The following is a 24,204-nucleotide window of genomic DNA, read 5'->3' as shown; positions in this document are numbered from 1 at the left end:
ACCATTTTAAATCAAGTGAAAAAAACCAATAATAACAAAAGATTAGTCTGATAACATCTTTCCACCTCACTCCATATCCAAAGGCTTTAGTTGCAAATATTGGGAAACTAGTTGACTTAAACCAAGGTCAATGCATTGATAATCTTACTTAATAGTTGTGAGGTTAGGTAGAATCCAGACATACTTTTTTAAGCATACTGATTGTGCTTCTTGGTGAATCTTTTGGCTCTGCCCTTAGCTGTATTTCAGCTTCTATCTGAGATTACAAAAATTCTAACAATTTCATAAACCAGTACATTCTCCATTACTTAGAGCCAGGGTGGAGAGAAAACATCTCTCTGACAACTATTACATAAAAGCTGTATTTTTTTTTCTGGTTTGAAAATCTGGGTCACTTGAATCAATCTGAATCATAAACATTACACACAAGGTAGAAAAGGTTTTCTTAAACTAATCAAGTTCTATCTTTGCAGTTACGACTGGGTTAATCGGGTTAATCGTACCCAAGCAACATAGCTGTAACACAATGAAATAGGTTTGAAGGACTTTTGAAAAGGCAATAGCAATGTCTACAATGCATCACTTGCCAAAGACATATACCCTTTTTCTCACACAGACACCTTCAAAAATATCCATGAATAGATTTGCTGTAATCCCACCATTTTCAAAGGGAGAAAAATCAATGTTTATTCCAGATGCTGTGTTAAGCTCTGTTTCCAGGATCTCTGCTGTATCAATTTCATCTTAATTGGATTCTGTCATTTCTTTTCATATTCCAGGAACATATGACTAATTGCTAAGATATCTACCTCTAAACACACAATCTATAATGAAAAAGAAAGAACAGAATACATGCAATGACCCACCTCAGTTAATGTGATGTCACTTAATGGGATGTTAAAATATTCAGTGTGTCAGGTTAATTGGAAGGTAGGAAGCTTAAATGTTTAGCAAAATAATGAAAGTAGAAAGATAAAAATAAAAGAATAAAAGTTCTAAATAATCTAACATGGGATGGCCAAAAAGATTTTTAAGTAGGACATAATTATATCACTTTTGATATTCTATTTTGAATTATGCTATGCTAGAGTAAGGAAGGTGGAGTAATTAGGGCTAATTACTGGGAAAAGCAATTTGAAGATTTCTTGAGGAACTAAAAAAGAACGTATCATTCAACCTAATAATCCTTTTAATGTGAATGTACTCAAAAGAAAATAAATTGTTCTGTGAAAAAGAAAAGACACCTGCACACATATGTTAATTGTGATACTATTCACAATAGCAAAGACCTGGAATGAACCTAGGTGCCCATCACTTAGGGATTGGATAAAGAAAATGTATTATACATGCACCATGGAATAATATGCAGCTGGAAAAAAAGAATGAAATCGTGTCCAATGCAGCAACATGGATCAGCTGAAGGCCATTATCTTAGGCAAATTAATACAGAAACAGAAAACCTAATACCAAATGTTCTCCCTTATAAATGGGAGCTAAACATTGGATGCACATGGACATACAGATGGACAACAAGAGGGAGGAAAAACCATAGGGGGCAAGGGTTGAAAAGCCTTTGGGTATCTATTGGGTACTATACTCACTGCCTATGTGATGGCTTCAGTGGTACCCCAAACCTCAGCATCATGGAATATACCTTGCAACGAACCTGCAAATCCACACTTTGATTCCAAAATAAAAACCGAATGAAATAATAAAGTAAAAATTTTAAAATAAAAAAGGCCAGTCATAGTGAAACTCAATATTAAGCAGTTAGATTTGTTCAAAAAGTTATGACAAAAGTTAATAACCATAACTTTTGGTTGGGACAGTGAAAGAAGTGACAAAATCAAGCACAGAATAGATGTTCTTGAATATTAGTGGGATTTTTTGCATGCATGTCATCATTTATATTTCAAATCCATAATTCATTCTTAGTTTTGAATTTGTGTTCTTACAAAATATGGTAGGAAGAGTACATTCTTTCTAATTATCTAGATGAATTTGTGTAAAACGGGTGTTTTCTCCTTAAATGTTTGAAGGAATCCACAAGTGAAGCACATGTGCGACTGGGGTTTTCTTGTGAGAAGATATGAAATTTATGGATTCAATTTTATTGATAGCACATTATTCAAATTCCTTATTTCTTTTGGTTGCAATTATATCTTTTTAAGAAAATTATTTTTATATCTAAATTAAACTGTTGTAATGTAAATCCAGAAGCTTAAAGTATGTATCATCATTCTCGATTCATTGTATATAACACTTGGGCTTCCTAGGATAAAAACATCAATACCAAAACTGTATTGGTGTCATTCAAAGTCCATGTGGCCATGCCATTATTTTCAAACATCTCAGTTAGTTATTTTTGTTAATAACTTTTGCTGTAGTTTCTAGGACAGTTTGTGTTACTGGAACGTCTATTTCAAGGCAGTGTGGAATTAGAAGTAAAGAATAAAATTAATCTTTAATCACCTTTTTCTTGTATGTTGCTATTAAATGAAACAATATTGGAATTAACGGTCAACAAAATTGAAAACATGTCACATGGCTCAGTGAATCTTTAACAGGTGTAAGAGGGCTTCTATTTCTGCAAATTAATTATCTTCACTGTACCTTTCCCTAAGGATCATTTCTGATAGACTCATATTTTCTGAAAATGTAGTTGGAGCTATGGATATCTAAGCATTTAGGGTTTTAGTATTTTATTTGATAAATACAGCAGTAAAATGCAAGTGCCCCACGGCAGCAGTTGTGTACTGTTTGTTCACATCGTGCCTTTTTCTGCACTCTACATATATCATCCAGAGAAAAGACATTTTACAGGAAAAGGATATTTTATAGTTTTTGAATAGAAGGAAACATAAAATAGTAATATAAAAAGAAACTGAAGAAAAAAGAATTTTCATGTTTATTGTCACGTGATTTGACATTTGGAAAGTCAAATGGGTCTACCTGAAAAGCACGTGATAACTGATGTTTAGAGCTCATGGAATGGGTCATTGACTAGTTACCCAAATGAGTCATGCTCTTTCTTCTACATTGACTAGTTTATACGAATACATATAGAAGGAGTACCTTCTCAGTAAATTTCAAAAGTAAATCCCAGATCACTAATATTCCATTAAGAAGGTTAAATTTAATTGCATGTAGTATTATAGATCTTATCTTTCTATTTCCCCAACTGACAATGAAAATGTAATTATTTTTGAAACATGATAATATGCTGCAAATGTGTGACCTTTCCACAGTTTAAGCAATAAAGCTCACTCCAGGGTGTTTTGTTGGAGCATAATATTAATATACCTAAGCTACACTGACTTTTGATTAAATATGTTAGCATATTACCAACAGAATATCCCTGAGGTGTTTTAAAGGATCATCAAGTATCACATGTAGAAGGATTGCTTAATATTTGAGAAAATTAATTTTTCTACAATCTTGTTTCCCTATCCATATGAAAATTTGTGAACACATACTTTTATTTACATGCTCATCTTAGTATAGAATATAAAATTTCCCCAGCAAAATACAATCATATTTTCATACTTTTGAAACACTGGACATTTCTGTTCCAGTGGATTACTGCAGATAGATAACTATTACACATGTAGGAGAAAACAAATGTTATACTAAAAATTGAAAGGCTTTAAAAATCGTGAATTGATAGTTTCAACTCTATTTATTCTTATAGTGTAAACATGCAAAGAAACAAGACATCACATAGTGGGCTAATTCCAAAATGTTTAAACATGAGCCATTATCACAATTTAATGCCTAATGAATTCTTGCCATTTTCATGCATTCATATTTTGCACTATATAGAAATGTTTTCTTTATTAGTTGTAAATTACATATGATCCTTAATGAAATATTTGTATTTTATCGATAAACCAAAGCCACACTCATGTGCTTTGTGACCTAAAATGTTACATACATTATAGTACAAGAGCTAACATTCATGAGTTAATTTACATGAATTGATATATGTGATTAATTTACCTCGACAAACCCATAAGGTACAGTGATTAGTTAAATAATATGAGGTCCTGTAACAGATAAGTCCTCAAATAACAGTGGCTTATTTAACAAAATAGAATTTTTTTTTTATTCATTTGAAGTGTAAGTGGGGGATTTCAAATTAGGACTCATTTCCACTTAGTCATTCAGGGACCCAGAAGGAGTCCTTCATATTTCAACACAATATTGCTGTGGGCTTCAATATTCAATAAGCAAATGGGGAAGAGCAAGAGACTCACACAAATCGAGTTACAATGAGCCATGAGCCAAGGTCTGTTCACATTTTGCTTATTTTGACTCTGTCACAAGACAAAGCCTCAGAAACAGAGAACATTATTATTGTAGTATAGGGAGATGCATCTTTCATTTGTGCTCTCAGCCGCTATCATTTTGCTCTTCTGTTCACCAAATATCAATTGTATTATCACTTGTTTCCACATGTAGAATATGCTTATTCCTTCCCTGATGAAGATCCAAGGTGTTTCCAACAAGTTTCTGCATCCAATTTAAAAGCTCCAGTTATCTGAGTCTTTTCTATTAAATGGAGGTGTGGCTCTAAATATATGAAGCAGGAAGACTAGGGATTTGTTCTCAGTATATGCTGTATACAATGGTAGAGTACAAGCAAGATAATTTCAATTAACTTCCCCATTATGAAAATAAAATACGGAGACACACAAGAACAATGATGAAATCCTGCTAATGAAAAGTCTTGTATGAGAAGTCTTGTTTTCCTAAGAGCAGGGAAAGACATGATTACAACCTAATTCTGCTCTTTGGAAAGAATTCTCTCATTCATTTATTTTGTTGTGACCCCTTGCTCAGCTTTCTGGAATATTCTTTGTCCATTCCTCTGTGGCCACATTTAAAATGAATATTGAAGCATAAGTCTACTTTTTGTGGGATTTTCATCTCTCTCATTTCTTCTGATGCATGCACATTTGAAAACTCAAGGGATTCTTTAAGACCTGTATAGTCAAAATATTTTTTAGTTAGAGTTGGTACTTTCTTTGCCATTATAATTTCTTCAAAATAATGTCATCCTTCTGATTTATTTACTTCTAGTCAGTACCATACACCATCCTTCAATTCTTGATTTTTTCCAAGTAAGCATACTAGAATTCTATAGTAGACAAACATTTTAAGTATACTCATTGATTTGCTTTTGAATTCTTTTCTGTGCCTTCATAAAGAAATGACAGCTATCTTGAGGCAATCAGACTTGTGTGGAAAGAAACACCCTTAAACACATTTGTGTCTCCAAGATGAGCTTTAATTGGCTGTTTGAACACCAAGTTTTTTCTTCTAATTTATTTCTGTTCTTCAAGGTGAAAAAAGAGTCACTCTTTCTTTCTTTCTTCTTTATTTATTTATTTTTTTTTTGAGACAGAGTCTTGCTTTTGTCCCCCAGGCTGGAGTGCAATGGCGCAATCTCAGCTCACTGCAACCTCTGTCTCACAGGTTCCAGTGATTTTCCTGCCTCAGCCTACCGAGTAGCTGGGATTACAGTAGCCTGCCACCACACCTGGCTAATTTTTGTACTTTTAGTAGGGATGGGGTTTCACCATGTTGGCCAGGCTGGTCTCAAACTCTTGACCTCAGGTGATCCACCCACCTCCGCCTCCAAAAGTGCTGGGATTACAGGCATGAGCCACCGCACCCAACCACGAGTCAGTCCTTCTAACTGATTAGGCCACACATCAGTTAGCAACTTCTATTACAATATGTGTTATTATTCGATTTCCAGATGCAAAAAAAAAAAAAAAGATACCAACTAAAGTTATGTAAGGTACTTAGTGTTCCACAGCTATTAGTACTGAAGGTAATATTTAAACATGGCCATTTTTTCCTAGAGTGTTAGGGCATTCTTGCACTGCTATAAAGAAATACCCGAGGCTAGGTAATTTATAAAGAAAATAGATTTAATTGGCTCACAGTTCTACTATCTGTACAGGAAGCATGGCATCAGCATCTGCTTCCGGTGAGGCCTCAGGAAGCTTACAATCATGGTGGAAGGAGAAAGGTAGCAGGCATGTCACATGACGAGAGCAGGAGCAAGAGAGAGGAAGACATTCCAGACTCTTGTAAACAACCAGATCTCACATGAACTAATTGAGGGAGATTGCCAAGTGGATAGTTTAAAATCATTCACGAGAGATCCACAGCGATGATCCAATCCCCTCCCACCAGGACCCGCCTCCAACACTGGAAATCACATTTGAATATAAGATTTGGAAGGGACAAACATCCAAACAATATCAGACGCAGCAGACAACAATATCTCTGCTCCACTGTCCCTCAAATTTTTTATCTTTTGCCCATAACATTTCTCTCTATCAGGGCTCAATGAGCTCAAATGTCCATCTCCATAAAACAGAAGTGAAACAGACTTTATCATACCTGCCCCCCGCCACACACATATTCTTCATCAGTTCTTACCATGGGTGTCATCAGATCCAATTCTTCCTTTATATCTCAGTGAAAAAATAGCAGTCCTTTTGCACGTAACTTTGCTGAAAGGCCTTCTAGAAGGGTATGACGTTAACATCTCATCTATACTCACTGGCATGTCCAAATTTTCTCTGTTTTTCTCTTTTCTTCCTTTTCTGTTCTTTAATATGTAATAATAGTTCATTTTTTTAGTGCCCACATTTTTGCTTTTGTTATTATTTTCAATTGACATAATAATTTTAAATATTTATGGGGTACAGTCTGTTATTTGCATACATGTATGCAATGTGTAATGAGGGTAATTAGCATATCCATCACCTCAACTATCTAACATTTCTTTGTGCTGGAAACATTTAAAATCTGCTTTTCTAGCTATTTGAAAATATACATTAAATTGATGTTAATTATAATCACCCTTCAGTGCTATAATTGAAGAATAAGAACACTTGGACACAGGGTGGGGAACATCGCACACCGGGGCCTGTCGTGGGGTGGGCGGAGGGGGGAGGGATAGCATTAGGAGATATACCTAATGTAAATGAGGAGTTAATGGGTGCAGCACACCAATAAGGCACATGTATACCTATGTAACAAACCTGCACGTTGTGCACATATACCCTAGAACTTAAAGTATAATAAATAAATAAATAAATAGAAACTACTCGAAAAAAAAAAAAAAAAACCACTAGAACTGATTCTTCATGTTTAACGGTATTTTTGTATCTGGTAAGCTTTAAGCCCAAATTTCTCTTAGATTGCCAAAACAGCTTTTGCTATATGTGCAGGTCTTTAAACATATGATAAATTTGTATTTTTGCATTTATATTTTAAAATCTATCCACATATGTTAAGTCTAGGGAAATATATATGTGTGTGAGCATGCACACGTGTGTATGGCCACATCATATGATATTTCTGTAGCAATTTAGAGTAGAAAATATTTTAAGTAAAGTAATGTGATATATTTATTATATATTTTCTCTTAAAATCATTATCTTCATTTAAACATTGTAATATTTTCTAGGGTTTTTATGGTTTTAGGTCTAACATGTAAGTCTTTAATCCATCTTGAATTAATTTTTGTATAAGGTGTAAGGAAGGGATCCAGTTTCAGCTTTCTACATATGGCTAGCCAGTTTTCCCAGCACCATTTATTAAATAGGGAATCCTTTCCCCATTTCTTGTTTTTGTCAGGTTTGTCAAAGATTAGATAGTTGTAGATATGCGGCATCATTTCTGAGGGCTCTGTTCTGTTCCATTGATCTATGTCTTTGTTGTGGTACCAGTACCATGCTGTTTTGGTTACTGTAGCCTTGTAGTATAGTTTGAAATCAGGTAGCGTGATGCCTCCAGCTTTGTTCTTTTGGCTTAGGATTGACTTGGCGATGCGGGCTCTTTTTTGGTTCCATATGAGCTTTAAAGTAGTTTTTTCCAATTCTGTGAAGAAAGTCATTGGTAGCTTGATGGGGATGGCATTGAATCTATAAATTACCTTGGGCAGTATGGCCATTTTCACGATATTGATTCTTCCAACCCATGAGCATGGAATGTTCTTCCATTTGTTTGTATACTTTTTTATTTCATTGAGCAGTAGTTTGTAGTTCTCCTTGAAGAGGTCCTTCACATCCCTTGTAAGTTGGATTCCTAGGTATTTTATTCTCTTTGAAGCAACTGTGAATGGGAGTTCACTCATGATTTGGCTCTCTGTTTGTCTGTGATTGGTGTACACAAGAATGCTTGTGATTTTTGTACATTGATTTTGTATCCTGAGACATTGCTGAAGTTGCTAATCAGCTTAAGGAGATTTTGGGCTCAGACAATGGGGTTTTCTAGATATACAATCATGTCATCTGCAGACAGGGACAATTTGACTTCCTCTTTTCCTAATTGAATACCCTTAATTTCCTTCTCCTGCCTGATTGCCCTGGCCAGAACTTTCAGCACTATGTTGAATAGGAGTGGTGAGAGAGGGCATCCCTGTCTTGTGCCAGATTTCAAAGGGAATGCTTCCAGTTTTTGCCCATTCAGTATGATATTGGCTGTGGGTTTGTCATAGATAGCTCTTATTATTTTGAGATACGTCCCATCAATACCTAATTTATTGAGAGTTTTTAGCATGAAGGGTTGTTGAATTTTGTCAATTGCCTTTTCCTCATCTATTGAGATAATCATGTGGTTTTTGTCTTTGGTTCTGTTTATATGCTGGATTACATTTATTGATTTGCATATGTTGAACCAGCCTTGCATCCCAGGGATGAAGCCCGCTAGATCATGGTGTATAAGCTTTTTGATGTGCTGCTGGATTCGGTTTGCCAGTATTTTATTGAGGATTTTTGCATTAATGTTCATCAAGGATATTGGTCTGAAATTCTCTTTTTTGGTTGTGTCTCTGCCAGGCTTTGGTATCAGGATGATGCTGGCCTCATAAAATGTGTTACAGAGGAGTCCCTCTTTTCTATCAATTGGAATAGTTTCAGAAGGAATGGTACCAGTTCCTCCTTGTACCTCTGGTAGAATTCGGCTGTGAATCCATCAGGTCCTGGACTCTTTTTGGTTGGTAAGCTATTGATTATTGCCACAATTTCGGAACCTGTTATTGGTCTATTCAGAGATTCAACTTCTTCCTGGTTTAGTCTTGGGAGGGTGTATTTGTCGAGGAATTTATCCGTTTCTTCTAGATTTTCTAGTTTATTTGCGTAGAGGTGTTTGTAGTATAAAACACCAAAAGCAATGGCAACAAAAGCCAAAACTGGCAAATGAGATCTAATTAAACTCAAGAGCTTCTGCACAGCAAAAGAAACTACCATCAGAGTGAACATGCAACCTACAGAATGGGAGAAAATTTTTGCAAACTACTCATCTGACAAAGGGCTAATATCCAGAATCTACAATGAACTCAGACAAATTTACAAGAAAAGAACAAACAACCCCATCAAAAAGTGGGCGAAGGACATGAACCGATACTTCTCAAAAGAAGACATTTATGCAGCCAAAAGACACATGAAAAAATGCTCATCATCACTGGCCATCAGAGAAATGCAAATCAAAACCACAATGAGATACCATCTCACACCAGTTAGAATGGCCATCATTAAAAAGTCAGGAAACAACAGGTGCTGGAGAGGATGTGGAGAAATCTAATTATACAATAGCAAATCTACCTTATCCTGTATGTGTATGTATGTATAAATATATATTTGTTCCTTTCATGTACACATATATACGTGTGTGTCTTTTAAGAGAAAGGGAGGAGAGAGAGAGAGAGAAAAGTAGGTGTAAAATATTAAAATATAAAATCATTTTCTCAAAAACTGAAGTCAATAAAATAAGGAAAATTTGAAATTTGAATGGAGCTATGGAGCTTTTGGACAGTTGTTCAACATTTTCACATAACTTCTACGTGCTAAGCAACTTCAGATCAATTTTAAATCAGTTACTAAACAGTGCACTTTCTTTATAATTGAATTATCTTTATTTCTCTAAGGCAATAATTTCTTTTATTTTTCTCCTGAATTGATCATTATTTATGTTGTAATCTGGCATTTCTGTGTGTTTGTGTTATGAGGGAGAGAATAATGTTTGTGGATATACTGAAAAGATGTTTGGTGGAGATATTTTTTCATTAATTATGTTATAGTTTGCTTTTCTTTGTGTTTATTTGCTTGTTTGATCTTCCTTTTGAAAATGTAGAGGATTACTTAAATAGGTATTGGAACAAAATGTAGAGTTAATTTCTCATTGAAATGTATAGGGCTGGGTGTGGTGGCTCAAGCCTGCAATCCCAACACTTTGAAAGGAGGCCAAGGCAGGAGAATTGCTTGAGCCCAGGTGTTTGAAAACCAGCCTGGGCAACAGAGTGAGACCCATCTCTATAAAATAAATAAATAAAAGTTAGCAGAGTATGATGATGTGGTGATGTACATCTGTGGTCTCAGCTATTTGGGAGGCTGAGGCAGCAGAATCACTTGAGCCCAAAAGGCTGAGGTTGCAGTGAGCTGTGTTCATGCCACTGCACTTCAGTCTGGGTAACAGAGAGAGACCCTGTTTCAAAAACAAGAAATGTATAGTAACAACAAATCAAATTACCTACTAACATATTTACAAATATTTGTGGATAAAAAAATTCATAGCTATATCTAGACCCACTTTTCTAATTCTTTCATATTCACTTCCACCTTTGTTTAAGCAAAGTGTCCAACCAAACAGGTGCCCAACATTTTAGTTATCTAATTCAAAATGTATAGCATAATAAATAGTCCAAATTAAAATATAACTAAGCTTACAATAGATTTGCTTTGAAAAAAAGATATTTAAAGTAATTTTCTGAATTAGTTAACCACTGCACTCCAGCCTGGGCAACAGAGCGAGACTCTGTCTCAAAAAAAAAAAAAAGAAAATTATTAATATTAAATACTGTCAGAATTCAAGGCAAAAAAGGAAGCTATTACTAATGGCTTCCAAAGAAACTGCTGTATACAAGTCATTGAAAAAAGCTTAGAGGGCATACATTGTACAACTATCCTATAAGAAGTTATATAAGAAAACCGAATCTATTATCAACATATATATGTAACCATGAATATTAACTTTGTGGAAAGATAGAAAATCAGACATCAAAGAATTGTCTCAATTATCTCGAAACTTTTAAATGGAACTTGTTCTTAAATTCAGTCAAAATATTTTGGTGATGATAACTGTCAAATATAATGAAAATATTGAAAAATGTATCATATTTTCATAGAAAGTCTGTTTTAATTCACTTGATATAATGTACATTTTATCAATTTGTATGTTAAGATAGAAATACAAGTATTTTCTCAAAATTTGTCTAAAAACAATTAAACAAACGCTAAGCAAAACTGCTGTTTAAAGCCAGAAGCAGCACAGGTTCGAATATTACTGATATGATAATTTTAGTTTAAAATGTTGCATTCGTTTGTCTTTGTAAGACTATGGGATTAGTAGACTTGGCTTATTATTTGTTATAATTGTATCACCATACATTTTAAATGACTTGACAAAATGCTAAGGTGAGATCCCCTAAGCTACCATATTTTGGTACCATTAGAAAAGTCTACTATGACAAATTTTAGCCAACTGTATGCATCAGAGGGATACCATACTTTATATATAATTTAAACCTTAATAATAAAATGTTAAAATTAGTCTACAGTCCAGGATTTTATATTGAACAATGGCAGAATAAAATAGTTATTATATATTTCATGTATATAAATGTTTTGAACTAAAACATTTCTCTTGAAAGCAAAATCAATGAAGTAATGTACATGAACAATGAAATGTTTGCTTTACACTATATTTCCATTAATGTTTATGACTATAGATTCGATTATATTCTGTAGACTTCTTTAAAGCAACAACTAACAAACACGTATTGACCAAATGTCTTCAAATTTTATTCAAAATCATTCAGAGTATACTTTCTACAATTGGCTATAGTAAGTTAAAACTGAAGGTAAGGCTTTAGGTTACTACATAGCTTCAAGTACAGGTATTTGATAAATAAAATGTTAGATTGTGAAGGAAAATAAAGGTTTATAACAAATAGCTTGTAAGTTAAAGTTATGTGTCAGATTCAATGCTAGGTATTGGGTTACAAAGTGTTATAAATAATATATGCATCCATTGCTTACTTGTCTGGATGGGGAAATCAAAATTTAGTTTTAGTAAGTTTTATTTCAAGATGCCCCTGAGGATAGCTAAAATGCATATGTTAATTATGAGTTGGATATGGAAAAATCTCAAGAACAAATTCTACTCAGAAAGCACTGATTTATAAGTCACATTACACAGATGATTTTTGAAGATGTGAAAGTGGATGAGATTATGGTGGAGAATACAGCAGAGAACAGAACAGAGTTTAGAACCAAAACCTAAGGAATATCATTACATAGGGGATGCTGATGAAAATATCTTCAGAATCAAAGAGTGTCCAGTAAGTGACTTGTCATTGAAAATCTGTGTAAACTTAAATTTAGGAGAAGATTGTGGGGCAGAAGTGAGACTGCAGTGGAATAAGAAGAAAGTGTAGGTGACGAGTTTTGTACATCTTTTAAGGATATTTGTTTGTGGGGGATGGGGAAGAGGGAAGATAGGTACAGTGGTTTGCATACAGCTAAGTGGTACATCTGATTTGTGGAGGATCCCTCTTCTCTAATATTAAAGAAACTTGAGTATATTTAATATTGGTGGGAAGGGACATTGTATTAGTCCCTTGTTCTCGCATTGCTATAAAGAAATACCTGAGACTGGGTAGTTTTCAAAGAAAAGAGCTTTAATTGGCTCATGCTTCTGTATACTGTACAGGAAGTATAGCAGCTTCTGCTTCTGGGGAAGCCTCAGGAAGCTTCCAGTCATAGTGGAAGGCGAAGAAGGAATGAGGCATCTCACATGACGGGAGCAGGAGCAAGAGAGAGGTGAGATACACTTTTAAACAACCAGATCTCATGAGAACTCACTATCACAACGACAGTACCAAGGAAGATGGTGCTAAAGCATTCGTGAGAAACTGCCCGCATAATCCAATCCCCTCCCACCAGGCCCCACTTCCAACTTTGAGAATAATAACTGCGATGTGGGTGAGGACACAGATCCAAACCATATCAGACATATTTTAAGGAAGTGATGGGGAAGTATTAAAAACAAAAGTATCATTCAGCAGAGCAAGGTGGGAGGATCTTTGCCTATGTCTTTATTACCAGCGAACTATCTTAGCACGTTGAATCCTGTATGTGTTCAAACTATTTCATTTCCACTTTGTCTTCTCTATTTACGTAGAGAGAACACGAGCAAAGCTTGTGGTCTAAGGATTATGCCAATATTTAAAAGTTTGGGCCAGGCAAGTTGGCTCACGCCTGTAATCCCAGCACTTTGGGAGGCTGAGGCGGGCGGATCACGAGGTCAGAAGATCGAGACATCCTGGCTAACACGGTGAAACCCCTTGCCTACTAAAAATACAAATATTAGCCGGGCGTGGTGGCGGGTGTCTGTAGTCCCAGCTATTCAGGAGGCTGAGACAGGAGAATGGAGTGAACACGGGAGGCGGAGCTAGCAGTGAGCTGAGATCACGCCACTGCACTCCAGCCTGGGTGTCAGAGCGAGACTTCGTCTCAAAAAAAAAGATAAATAAATAAAATTAAATTAAAAATAAATAAATAGTTTGCAGAATAAATTGAAATTATTTAAGAAACGATTTAGGTTATAAAAAGAAATGATTATTTTATTGTGATTATATACATTAAAACAAAATACATGTTAAAGTAAGTTTATTTCAGTTATCTTATTAAAAGTAATATATAAACAATATTTCAAAAAACTTTTTCATACTCTGTGATCCACTTCTCTTCTTCCAAGTGACTTTTCTCATAGTGTCATATTCTATTTGTATTTAAAAGGAAAATTAATCCATATGGTTTTGCATTCTTTATACTTATCGCAATGTTTTGCATGAACTATTTTCTATCTCAAAATGTTCTAAACCTTTTAAAAGCCTTTTATTCTACGTTGCACAGAGCTATTATATCCACAATTTAAGTCAAGGCTGAAAGGACTCAAATTTATTTGCAAATGAAAATCTCATAGGGTTAGAATGAATTAAAAACACTTCCTGTTAAAGTATATGTGAATATGTGTGAAAATTGTTATACCAAAAACAGTTTTGGAATTTTAACTTATTCTGACATTTTTCTTCCAATATTTAGGGTGATATGATTGTTAACCAGAAATACGCATATTTACTTGAAACTACAGATTTTTCTCCCTTCAGTCCAAATATGGGTGTTTCTGATTGATAATAATTGGGATTCTATTTTGACAATGTATTTTACTGCTCAAAATAAAATAGCATTAATTAATAGGCCTAATATAACCTCACTATGTTTTTCTTTTTCCTGGATTTATGAATGCAACATATCACACAACCTTCTATCACTTTTATATGCTCTTCAGAAAGGTTCTCATTCACAAACTCTGTACCACTGACTGCCTCCATCACTATTGTATTAGTTATGATAAGCAATGCTAAATTATGAAATACATACCTTATACTTTTTTTCCCAAATATGTTATAAGATGATTCGTTATAGATACTGTTTTCTGCTTTTCTTGTGTTTCACAGACGGCTAAAGGCTATGGTATATGCTTAGAATTTGTACAATAAGCACATGACTCATTTCTTATTATTCCACTTGTAGCCAATTATTGAACTTTATATCCAAGCTTTGCTTACCCATGATCTGTTACTTATTAATGCCTCTCCTCTGAGAAAAAGTCTTAATTTTCCTGAGACACAATAGGCACCTGAGTGAAAGGAGAGTTGATCCAAAAATACTGTGTTTGCACAAAGAATATGAAGACTTACAGTAAAACATTCCAGTTTATTTCAAAGAACAAAGGCCAGATTTTAGGAGAAGGTATAAACATTTTCACATCATTGCTTTGTGTCACTCTTTTACTTTCTGCTCTGTCCCCGGTAATTCATAATGTGGTTAAATGGCACATAAGTTGCAATTAGACACACACACAAACACACAACAGTGAAAGAAAATTTCCTAACATTTCTATGGCACCATGAGTTCAAAGTATCACCAATAGCATTGGCAATGGCTTGAATAGAAATGGGACATAAGTATTTTGATACATATATCAGCTCTGTTGATATCAGTGAACAGCTAATTATAGCCGTATGTCAAGGAAGCACAAATATCAGTCAGCTCTTATCAGTGTTATTTCCTTGAAAAAGCAAGCAGATCAACTACTACCACTTTTGGGGGAAAAGGATTAGTACTCTCCCTGTTAAACATTAAAAAATCTCAATGTGGATTCCATAATTTATCTGCAGCAATACTGGTTTCAGCACCATAGCTGCTGTATGGGTAACTGTGGTGACTGAAAATGTCACCAGATAATAGTACAGATGGATGGAGGAAAGTAGACATGCCATAAAGTATCTATAATGAACAATTTTCAGAGCAAACGGTAATATCCTCTATTTCAAAATGATTTGAAAGAGGCCAAAACTTTTGAAGAGTAAGTGAGCACAGAACTTCAAAATGCTTGCGACACTTATAACGGTCTATTTTTATTTTCAAGCTGTTGAGGGATGAGAAATATAAAATCATTTTAGTTCTGTTCAGGAGGCATTAAATGGAAAGCTACAATTTACTAGGCACTATTCTGGGTGTGAGAGACATAGAGATTAGGTGGACATATTTCTTGCTCCTCCAATGGGGAAGACAGATGCTTAAAGAGATTGTTTTTATATAATGTTACATACATTATAACAGATAAATACAAATTATTTTAGTCTTTGTCAAAGTAATTCTTCAAATACTTGAGCTTTTAAGGATGAGCTAAAAAAAAAAGGCCAAAAATTTACCTAATCCAAAAAGGGAAAATTAGAAGAGCTAACACTTATTTAGTGATTTATTACGATTCATATTCTTCTAAGCACTTTACATGGATCATTCATTAATCCTGAAAACGACTCTGTGGGATGGTTCTATTGTCATATCAATTTTACAGTTGGGGAAATCAAGGCTCAGAATAGTCAAATAACTTACGTAGCTTCACAAAGCTAATGACACAGAGGATGGATAAAGAACCCAGGCAATTTGACCCCAGGGCAACATAGTGTTTTGCTAAACAGATCGTGGAGAACTGTATAAAACTATTTTCCACTTACTCTGATTATTTCAGTGAGCCATTAAAAAATTTAAGTAGGCATAAAACAGTAAGGTATTTGCTAAAGGTCTGAAAATCTTCTGCTGCAGAATTTTGAGATGATTTAGAACTAGAGGCTGGGAGACCATTTAGAGATAATTGCATGTGAACTCTGCCAGGGTCTGGCTTATGACAGATGTAGGAGTGAGTGGAAAGGGGGATGGATTTGAGATACAGAAATTAGAATTTCCATGAATCGATACTTGATCGGGTGCATAAAGTAAGTAAGAGATGAAGGATGGTTGTGTAGATGATATTAAATTTAACTGAGAGGAAATGCAAGCATAATGGGTTTGGAGTGTGAATTGAAAAACGGGGTAGATGTTTTGAGAGAAATGAGAGTGAAATGTCTGTTAAGCACTTATAGATGCATGCAACAAAGTTCAATGTATGAGTCTGAAGAAGAGAAAAAAGTTTGCAAGTTATATTTCAAATTCCTTTAGTTCAATTTAACAAATGTTATTGAGCAATTAATATAATTCAGTTTTGATACCAGAAAATATTTTCTTCTCTCAAGGATCTAAACATTTATGAATGGTTATCACTATATAGGTGGAACATAAATTACGTTACACTACAACTACTTTAGATTGAAAGGAGAAACGAACCAAAAGCAGAGTAAAAGGGACAAATGAGTTCAATTAAGATGGCAAAAGAGTTAGAAGGAATATTGACAAAATATAATATTATGAATGAAATGGAAATAGAATTTAAAGAGGGGTGAGGTTAACAGTGACCTGCACTGCACAGTGATCATATGGAGCAATTCTTTTTAATATTTCTATCTTGGTTATTCCTGTTTCAAAATATTTATTGGCAATCTGAGAATGACTCTATTCATCCAACAACGCACACTAAATAGGCCCAGAAAATACCATTATTCTTTCAGCTCCTCCAGCTAGTTATGTTGGTATTCTGCTGCTTACAATGAAAAGACACCAGACAGATGCAGGAAGCAAGACCAAATCCTGGCTTTGTGGAAAGACTATGACTCTAAAATACAGCCTTTGCCAAAATCACATCAAGAAATGTAAATCATATCTCAGTTATTATTTAATTCCTTAGGTCAATAGCAATTAGGAAAAGTACATATATGGCAATCTTTTGCATATAAGTATAATTTAGTGAGTAAAATGGTTTCTAATTACAATTATATTTATACTAACATTTTTAATAAGAGAGAATAAAGAATTCAGGTTATTAGAGGATATATGAACAGACACAAGATACATATTTTGTGTGCATTTCACATGTGGAATTACCAGGCATTTATAGAATTGAAACCTAAAAAATAGGAAGAAGATAACATAAAGTGAACAAAATTCAAATACCAAGACATATATAGTCTATACTTAGGCCAGCTGTAATCTCTTACTGAGAAAGATTTCAACACCATGTTGTTTGGCATTTGTTAAATGAGGAAAAATGCATAAAGTATAGCTTAACTTTTCCTAAGAGGGTAAAATGATAGATATTTTCTGGCACATAACATCTCACTTAAACAAAAGAAAAGGGGGTGAACTATGTTTTATTAGATGTATTATAAGCAACCCAAGAAAACCTGGTTCCTTATGTTCAGTCACGCATCTTTCTTCAGGCCATATATTTAATTTTGGTTGGTAATTTTATCAAAAGCAAGAAATAAATACAGGCAAAAGTTTTTTTTTTTTTTTTTTTTTTTTTAAATCCAGAAAACACATCTGCTTCATGGTCTTATTTATATGTGGAATCTAAAAAGTTGAACTCATAGAAGTATAGAATAGAATGGTAGTTACCAAGGCTGGGGGACAGGAATGTGCTTGGGAGACACTGATCAAATAAAACAAAATCTCAGTTAGATATAAAACATAAGTTAAAGAGATCTATTTAACAATATGGTGACTATAGCTAATAACAATGAATTGAACTCGTAAATTACCAAGAGAGCAGATTTGAAGTGCTCTCATCACAAATAAATAATACATATGTGAGGTAATGCATATGTTAATTAGCTCAATTTAGCCATTCCACAATGTACATGTTTTTGTGTTGTACACGATAAATGTACACAATTTTCATCAATTAAATGAAAGGAAAAAATCTGCAATTTTTTACTGTCTGAAATGAGGATATAAGATGTTACTCTTAAATATATTTATTAGACCGAGCACAGTGGCTCACACCTGTAATCCCAGCACTTTTGGGAGCCCAAGGCAGGTGAATCACAAGGTCAAGAGTTTGAGACCAGCCTGGCCACTATGGTGAAACCCCGTCTTTACTAAAAATACAAAAATTAGCCAGGCATGGTGGCGGGTGCGTGTAGTTCTAGCTACTCAGGATGTTGAGGAAGGAGAATAGCTTAAACCCAGGAGGCGGAAGTTGCAGTGAGCCAAGATCATGCCACTGCACTCCAGCCTGGGTGATAGAGCGAGACTCTGTCTCAAAAAAAAAAATATATATATGTGTGTGTGTGTGTGTGTATATATATATGTGTGTGTGTGTATATATATATATATGTATGTATATGTAGCATAGCAATGTCAATTTTATATTTTAATAGATTTAAAATAAGATATTTTGAAAAAAGGTAAACAAATTTGCTTTTTGCTTTTCTTGTTGCTTGTAACTGTTAGAAAAATTATTCTGGCAAAGTATGATTTTTATAGGAAGAAGTTATAACTATATATCTACTTACCAGTTGATGTATCTACTTTTCTTTATCACTTTAGTGATGCTTCATTGAGATTCAGGTAATAGCTGTGTTCAACTAATGTTTCGTTTGTCCCTAGGTTCAAATGAGTAGGTTTTTCACAAAATGACTCCAGAAAACATCCAACAATTAAAACGACACCTAGATAAAATTTAAAAATATTATGAATAGAGAGATAATGACAAGCAGAAATTTAGATAACACTATAAAATACCCTTATTAAGAATTTATATTTTTACCTGTATATTTATCTCCATGTCTACTAATCCATGTATCACTTAAACATCCTCACTGAATTCAAGACAGTTTATACCTTAAATGCATGCATTTATTAGAACCCTGTCACAAACCTGAGATGGGTATGATTGCTTAGACACTCTTCAAATGATTTTCACATCATCATTTTAACCTTAAGTGACATAGTTCAGTCAATCTGAAAACTGATTGCCAGATTGTTAATGACTAACAAATATCCAGCATCAAATATGCAACATCATCCAGCCCTCATTAGACAAAGGGAATAGGCAAGAGAAAACTGGAGTGACAGCGTTCTACAATCTCTCAAGTGAGGATCTAAGTTCGTTGTGAGTCATGGGGGACAGATGACACAAGTGTAAATACACAGATTTTGAGTGGCTTAGCTCAAAGACAAGGCAGATTTCTTCAGTGGTTAGTCCTACTTTGTACATCCACCTTTGGGGCATCTTGGATGCAGAGGTAAGAACTGCATGTAGAGATGAAGGGCACGGGGGTGTTCCCTATCATGAGGACCTTCAAGGGGGGCACCTCTAATCTTGAAGAACACTAATATGGTTGTAACAACATCTGCAACCTCATTTCTTCTCACACGAGGGTTGTAATTCTCAGATAATCAAAATATATTTCACAAGAATATAAGCTTGATATTATAGCTGTCTTATTCATTGCTATGTCTCCTGTTCTAGGTATAATTTTTACTACATAGAAGGTGTTTATTAAATATTAATTGAATGAATGAACCAAGATTTGGGGGAAATATATAGAAATGGCTCACAGGCCTGTCACCTTGGAAAGACTGATTTTTTTCCATGTTGATTTTCCAGGACAAACTGATGCCCCCACAAAACACTGATTCTTCTGTGTATCGTAAGTCCAAAAAGACTGCCATCTCAGACCCACTGACTGCTCCAGATTAATTTAGCAATCTTAGCAGGCTGACTAGTATGAGTGTACTGATTTATTAAAAACTGGCCAGATGAAGATGTACACAGACAAGCTTCAACAAGATGATTAGATAAGTCATCCAAAGCTATCTTCAGACATCCTGAACAAAGCAAGCAATCATAACTCAGAAGACTCTGACTGTTTTAAATTACTTTGAGATTTCAGGAAAAAATAAAAGAAGGAAAAAAAGACCTGTCAAACTGACTAGTTCATAAACTCCAACCAAATAGTATACAGTGGCTAGTCCACACCTGCTGCCCAGTTAGACATTTAGATATTACAGATATTACCTCCCATGCTCTTACTGGCTACAGCTGACCAGTTCCAACACATACATATTGATTTTCCATTGCTTTCTAACAACAACCACAACAATTCAGTGGCATACAATAAAACTGTTTATTATTCAGGCATCTGGGATGGTTGTTGAGGGAGCCTACTGAATTTGGCTGTGGGTAGGATGGCTGTTGATCCATTAAGACTAGCCGTGGCTAGGACAACCTAGACAGCTCACCTTTATTCTAGTTGCCTCTTATCCTTCAGCAGACTAGCCTGAACAGGGTCGCACAGCAATAGCAAAGGCACAACATTTAGGAAAGACCAATAGTGCAAGAACTTCTATTTTTTTTTTCAAATTCTGTGTTATGTTAATGTTTACTAATATCTCATGAACAAAGCAGGTCATAAGATGAGGCCCGAAGTCAGAGTAGTAGGGCAGAATTGGTAGTACCATTTCAATTTATCACACACACAAAAAGAATGTGAATATTGGACACCTTGGCTCTTACAGACAAATTGAAAAATTCCCCATCATAAAAAATTCCCATGCTCAGAGTCACTCATGTGGGATGGCACTGTGACTGAGATCATTAAGAGCCAGTAGGGAGTGACTCAGTGTATTTTTCTACATTTTACTATATATGATTTCATGCTTTCTCTAGATGGTAAATATCCAAACATACAGTGACTATGTACCAACCATGTCCATTAATTTTTAAAAATTTTTAATTTTTGTGGGTACATAGTAGGTGTATATATTTATGGGGTACATGAGATGTTTTGATACCGGTGTGCAATGAGTGATAATCACATCATGTAAAATGGGGTATCCATCCCCTCAAGCATTTATCCTTTGTGTTACAATCAAATTACTCTTTTAGATATTTAAAATGTACGATTAAATTATTAACTATAGACTGTGTTTTGCTATCAAATACTAGGTCTTATTTATTCTTTATAACTTTAACTCATAACTGTCCCAGCCTCCTGCACCTTCCATCTCACTACCCTTCTCAGCCTCTGGTAACTATCCTTCTACTCTCTAGCTTCCTGAGTTCATTTGTTTCAATTTTCAGATGCCACAAATAAGTGAGAACATGAGATGTTTGTCTTTCGGTGCCTCGCTTATTACCCTTAGCATAATGACCTCTAGTTTCATCTGCTTTATTACAAATAACACAATATCATTCTTTTTTATGGCTGAACAGTACACCATTGTATATAAGTACCACATTTTCTTTATTCATTCATCTGTTGATGGACATTTAGGTTGCTTCCAATTTTGGCTATTGTAAACAGTGCTGCAGCATGGGAGAGCAGATAGCTCTGTTACGAATTCCCTTTCCTTATGGTGTATACTCAGCAGTGGGATTGCTGGATCATATGATAGTTCAATTTTTAATTTTTTGAGAAACCTCCAATCTGTTCTCCATAGTGGTTGTACTAATTTACATTCCCACCAACAGTGTACAAAGGTTTCCTTTTCTCCATATCCTTGTCAGCATTTATTATTGCCTGTCTTTTGGATAGAAGCCATTTTAACTGGGGTGAGATGGTATCTCACTGTAGTTTTAATGTGCATTTTTCTGATGACCGATGACGGTGAGCACCTTTTCATATGCCTGTTCACCATTTGTATGTCTTCTTTTTAGAAATGTCTATTCAAATCTTTTGATCATTTTTAAGTTGGATTATTAGATTTTTTTCCTATGAAGTTGTCTGAGCTCTCTATATATTCTGGTTATTAATCCTTTGCCAGGTGAGTAGTTTGCAAATATTTTCTCCAATTCTATAGGTTGTGTCTTCATTTTGTTCATTGTTTCCTTTGCTGTGTAGAAGCTTTTTAACTTGACGTGATCCCATTTACCAATTTTTTTTCGCTTTTGTTGCGTGTCCTAGTGAGGTATTACTCAAAAATTTTTTCCGAGACCAATGTCCTGGAGAGCTTCCCCAATGTTGTCTTGTAATAGTTTCATAGTTTGAGGTCTTAGATTTAAGTCTTTAATCCACTTGACTTGATTTTTGTATATGGTGGAGATAGGGGTCTAGTTTCATTAGTCTGCATTTGGATGTCCAGTTTTTCCAGCACCATTTATTGACGAGACCGTCTTTTCCTGAATATATGTTTTTGGCACTTTTGTTGAAAATAAGCTCACGAGGGGTGTATGAATTTGTTTCTGGGTTCTCTATTCTGTTCAGTTGGTCTATGTGTCAGTTTTAGTGCCAGTACTTTACTATTTTGGTTACTTTAGCTCTGTAGTATAATTTAAAGTCAGGTAATGTGATTACTCCAGTTTTGTTATTTTCCTAGGATAGTTTTGGCTATTCTCGGACCTTTGTTTTTCTACATATATTTTAGGATTGTTTTTCTTTTCTATTTCTGTGAACAATGTCATTGGTATTTTGATAGGGATTGCATTGAATTTGTAAATTGCTTTGGGTAGTATGAACATTTTAACTATATTGATTCTTCTGATATGTAAAGATTGAATATGTTTCATTTTTTGGTCTCTTATGCAATTTTTTTCATCAGGACTTTATAGTTTTCATTTTAGAGACCTTTCACTTCTTTGGTTACATTAATTCCAATGCTTTTAATTTTATGCATGACTATTGTAAACGAGATTATTTTTTAATCTATTTTTTTCAGATTGTTCACTGTTGACATACAGAAATGCCACTGATTTTTGTATGTCGATTGTGTATTCTGCAACTTTACTGAATTTGGTTATAAGTTCAATAGTTTTTTGTTGAGCTTTTAGGTTTCTCCAAATATAATACCACATCATCTGAAAACAAGGCTAATTTGATGTCTTTCTTTACTATTTGGATGCTCATTATTTCTTTCTCATGTCTAGTTGCTCTAGGTAGCATTTCCAGAGCTATGTTGAATAACTGGTGTAAGTGGGCATCCTTGTCGTGTTCCAGATCTTAGAGGAAAGGTTTTCAGTTTTTTTCATTCAATATGATACTAGCTGTGGGTCTGTCATATATGGCTTTTATTGTATTGAGGAATTTTTTTTCTAAATCCAGTTTTTTTTAGTTTCTTTTAATTATGAAGGAATGTTGAATTTTATCGAATGATTTTTCAGCAACCATTGAAATAATCACATGGTTTTTATGCTTTATTCTGTTGACATGATGTATCACATTGATTTGCAAATGTTAAACCATCCTCACATCCCTGGGATAAAGTGATTGTACTTGGTCATGATGACAAATTTTCCTAATGTATTGTTGAATTTAGTTTGCTAGTATTTTGTTGTGGATTTTTTCATCAATATTAATAAGAAATATTGGCTTGTAGTTTTCTTTGATTTCCTTTTTTTGATGTGTCTTTGTCTGGTTTTGGTATCAGGGTAATACTGACCTTGTATAATGAATTTGGATGTATTCTTTTCTCCTCTATTTTTTAGAATAGTTTGAATAGAATTGATATTAGCTCTTCTTTAAATGCTTGTTAGAATTCAGCAATAAAGCCCTCAGGCCTCAGGTTTTTATTTATTTGGAGACTTTTTAATGCTGTTTTGATCTTGGTACTTGTTTTGGTCTGTTTAGGTTTTGGATTTCTTTGTAGTTCAATATTGGTAGGTTGGATATGTCTACAAATTTGTCCATTCCTTCTGGATTTTCCAATTTATTGGCAATATAGTTGCTTATAGTAGCCACTAATGATCTTTTGAATTTCTGTGGTATCAGTTTTTAATGTCTCCTTTCTCATCTCTTATTTATTTGTGTCTTCTCTCTTTTTTTTAATCTAGCTAAACTTTTGTTAATTTTATTTTTCTTTTAAAAAACAACTTTTTAATTGAAGTTTTGTATTT

The sequence above is a fragment of the Nomascus leucogenys genome, chromosome 6, assembly GCF_006542625.1.
Source record: "Nomascus leucogenys isolate Asia chromosome 6, Asia_NLE_v1, whole genome shotgun sequence".
Taxonomy (NCBI): domain Eukaryota; kingdom Metazoa; phylum Chordata; class Mammalia; order Primates; family Hylobatidae; genus Nomascus; species Nomascus leucogenys.
This window is presented reverse-complemented; position numbering follows the sequence as displayed.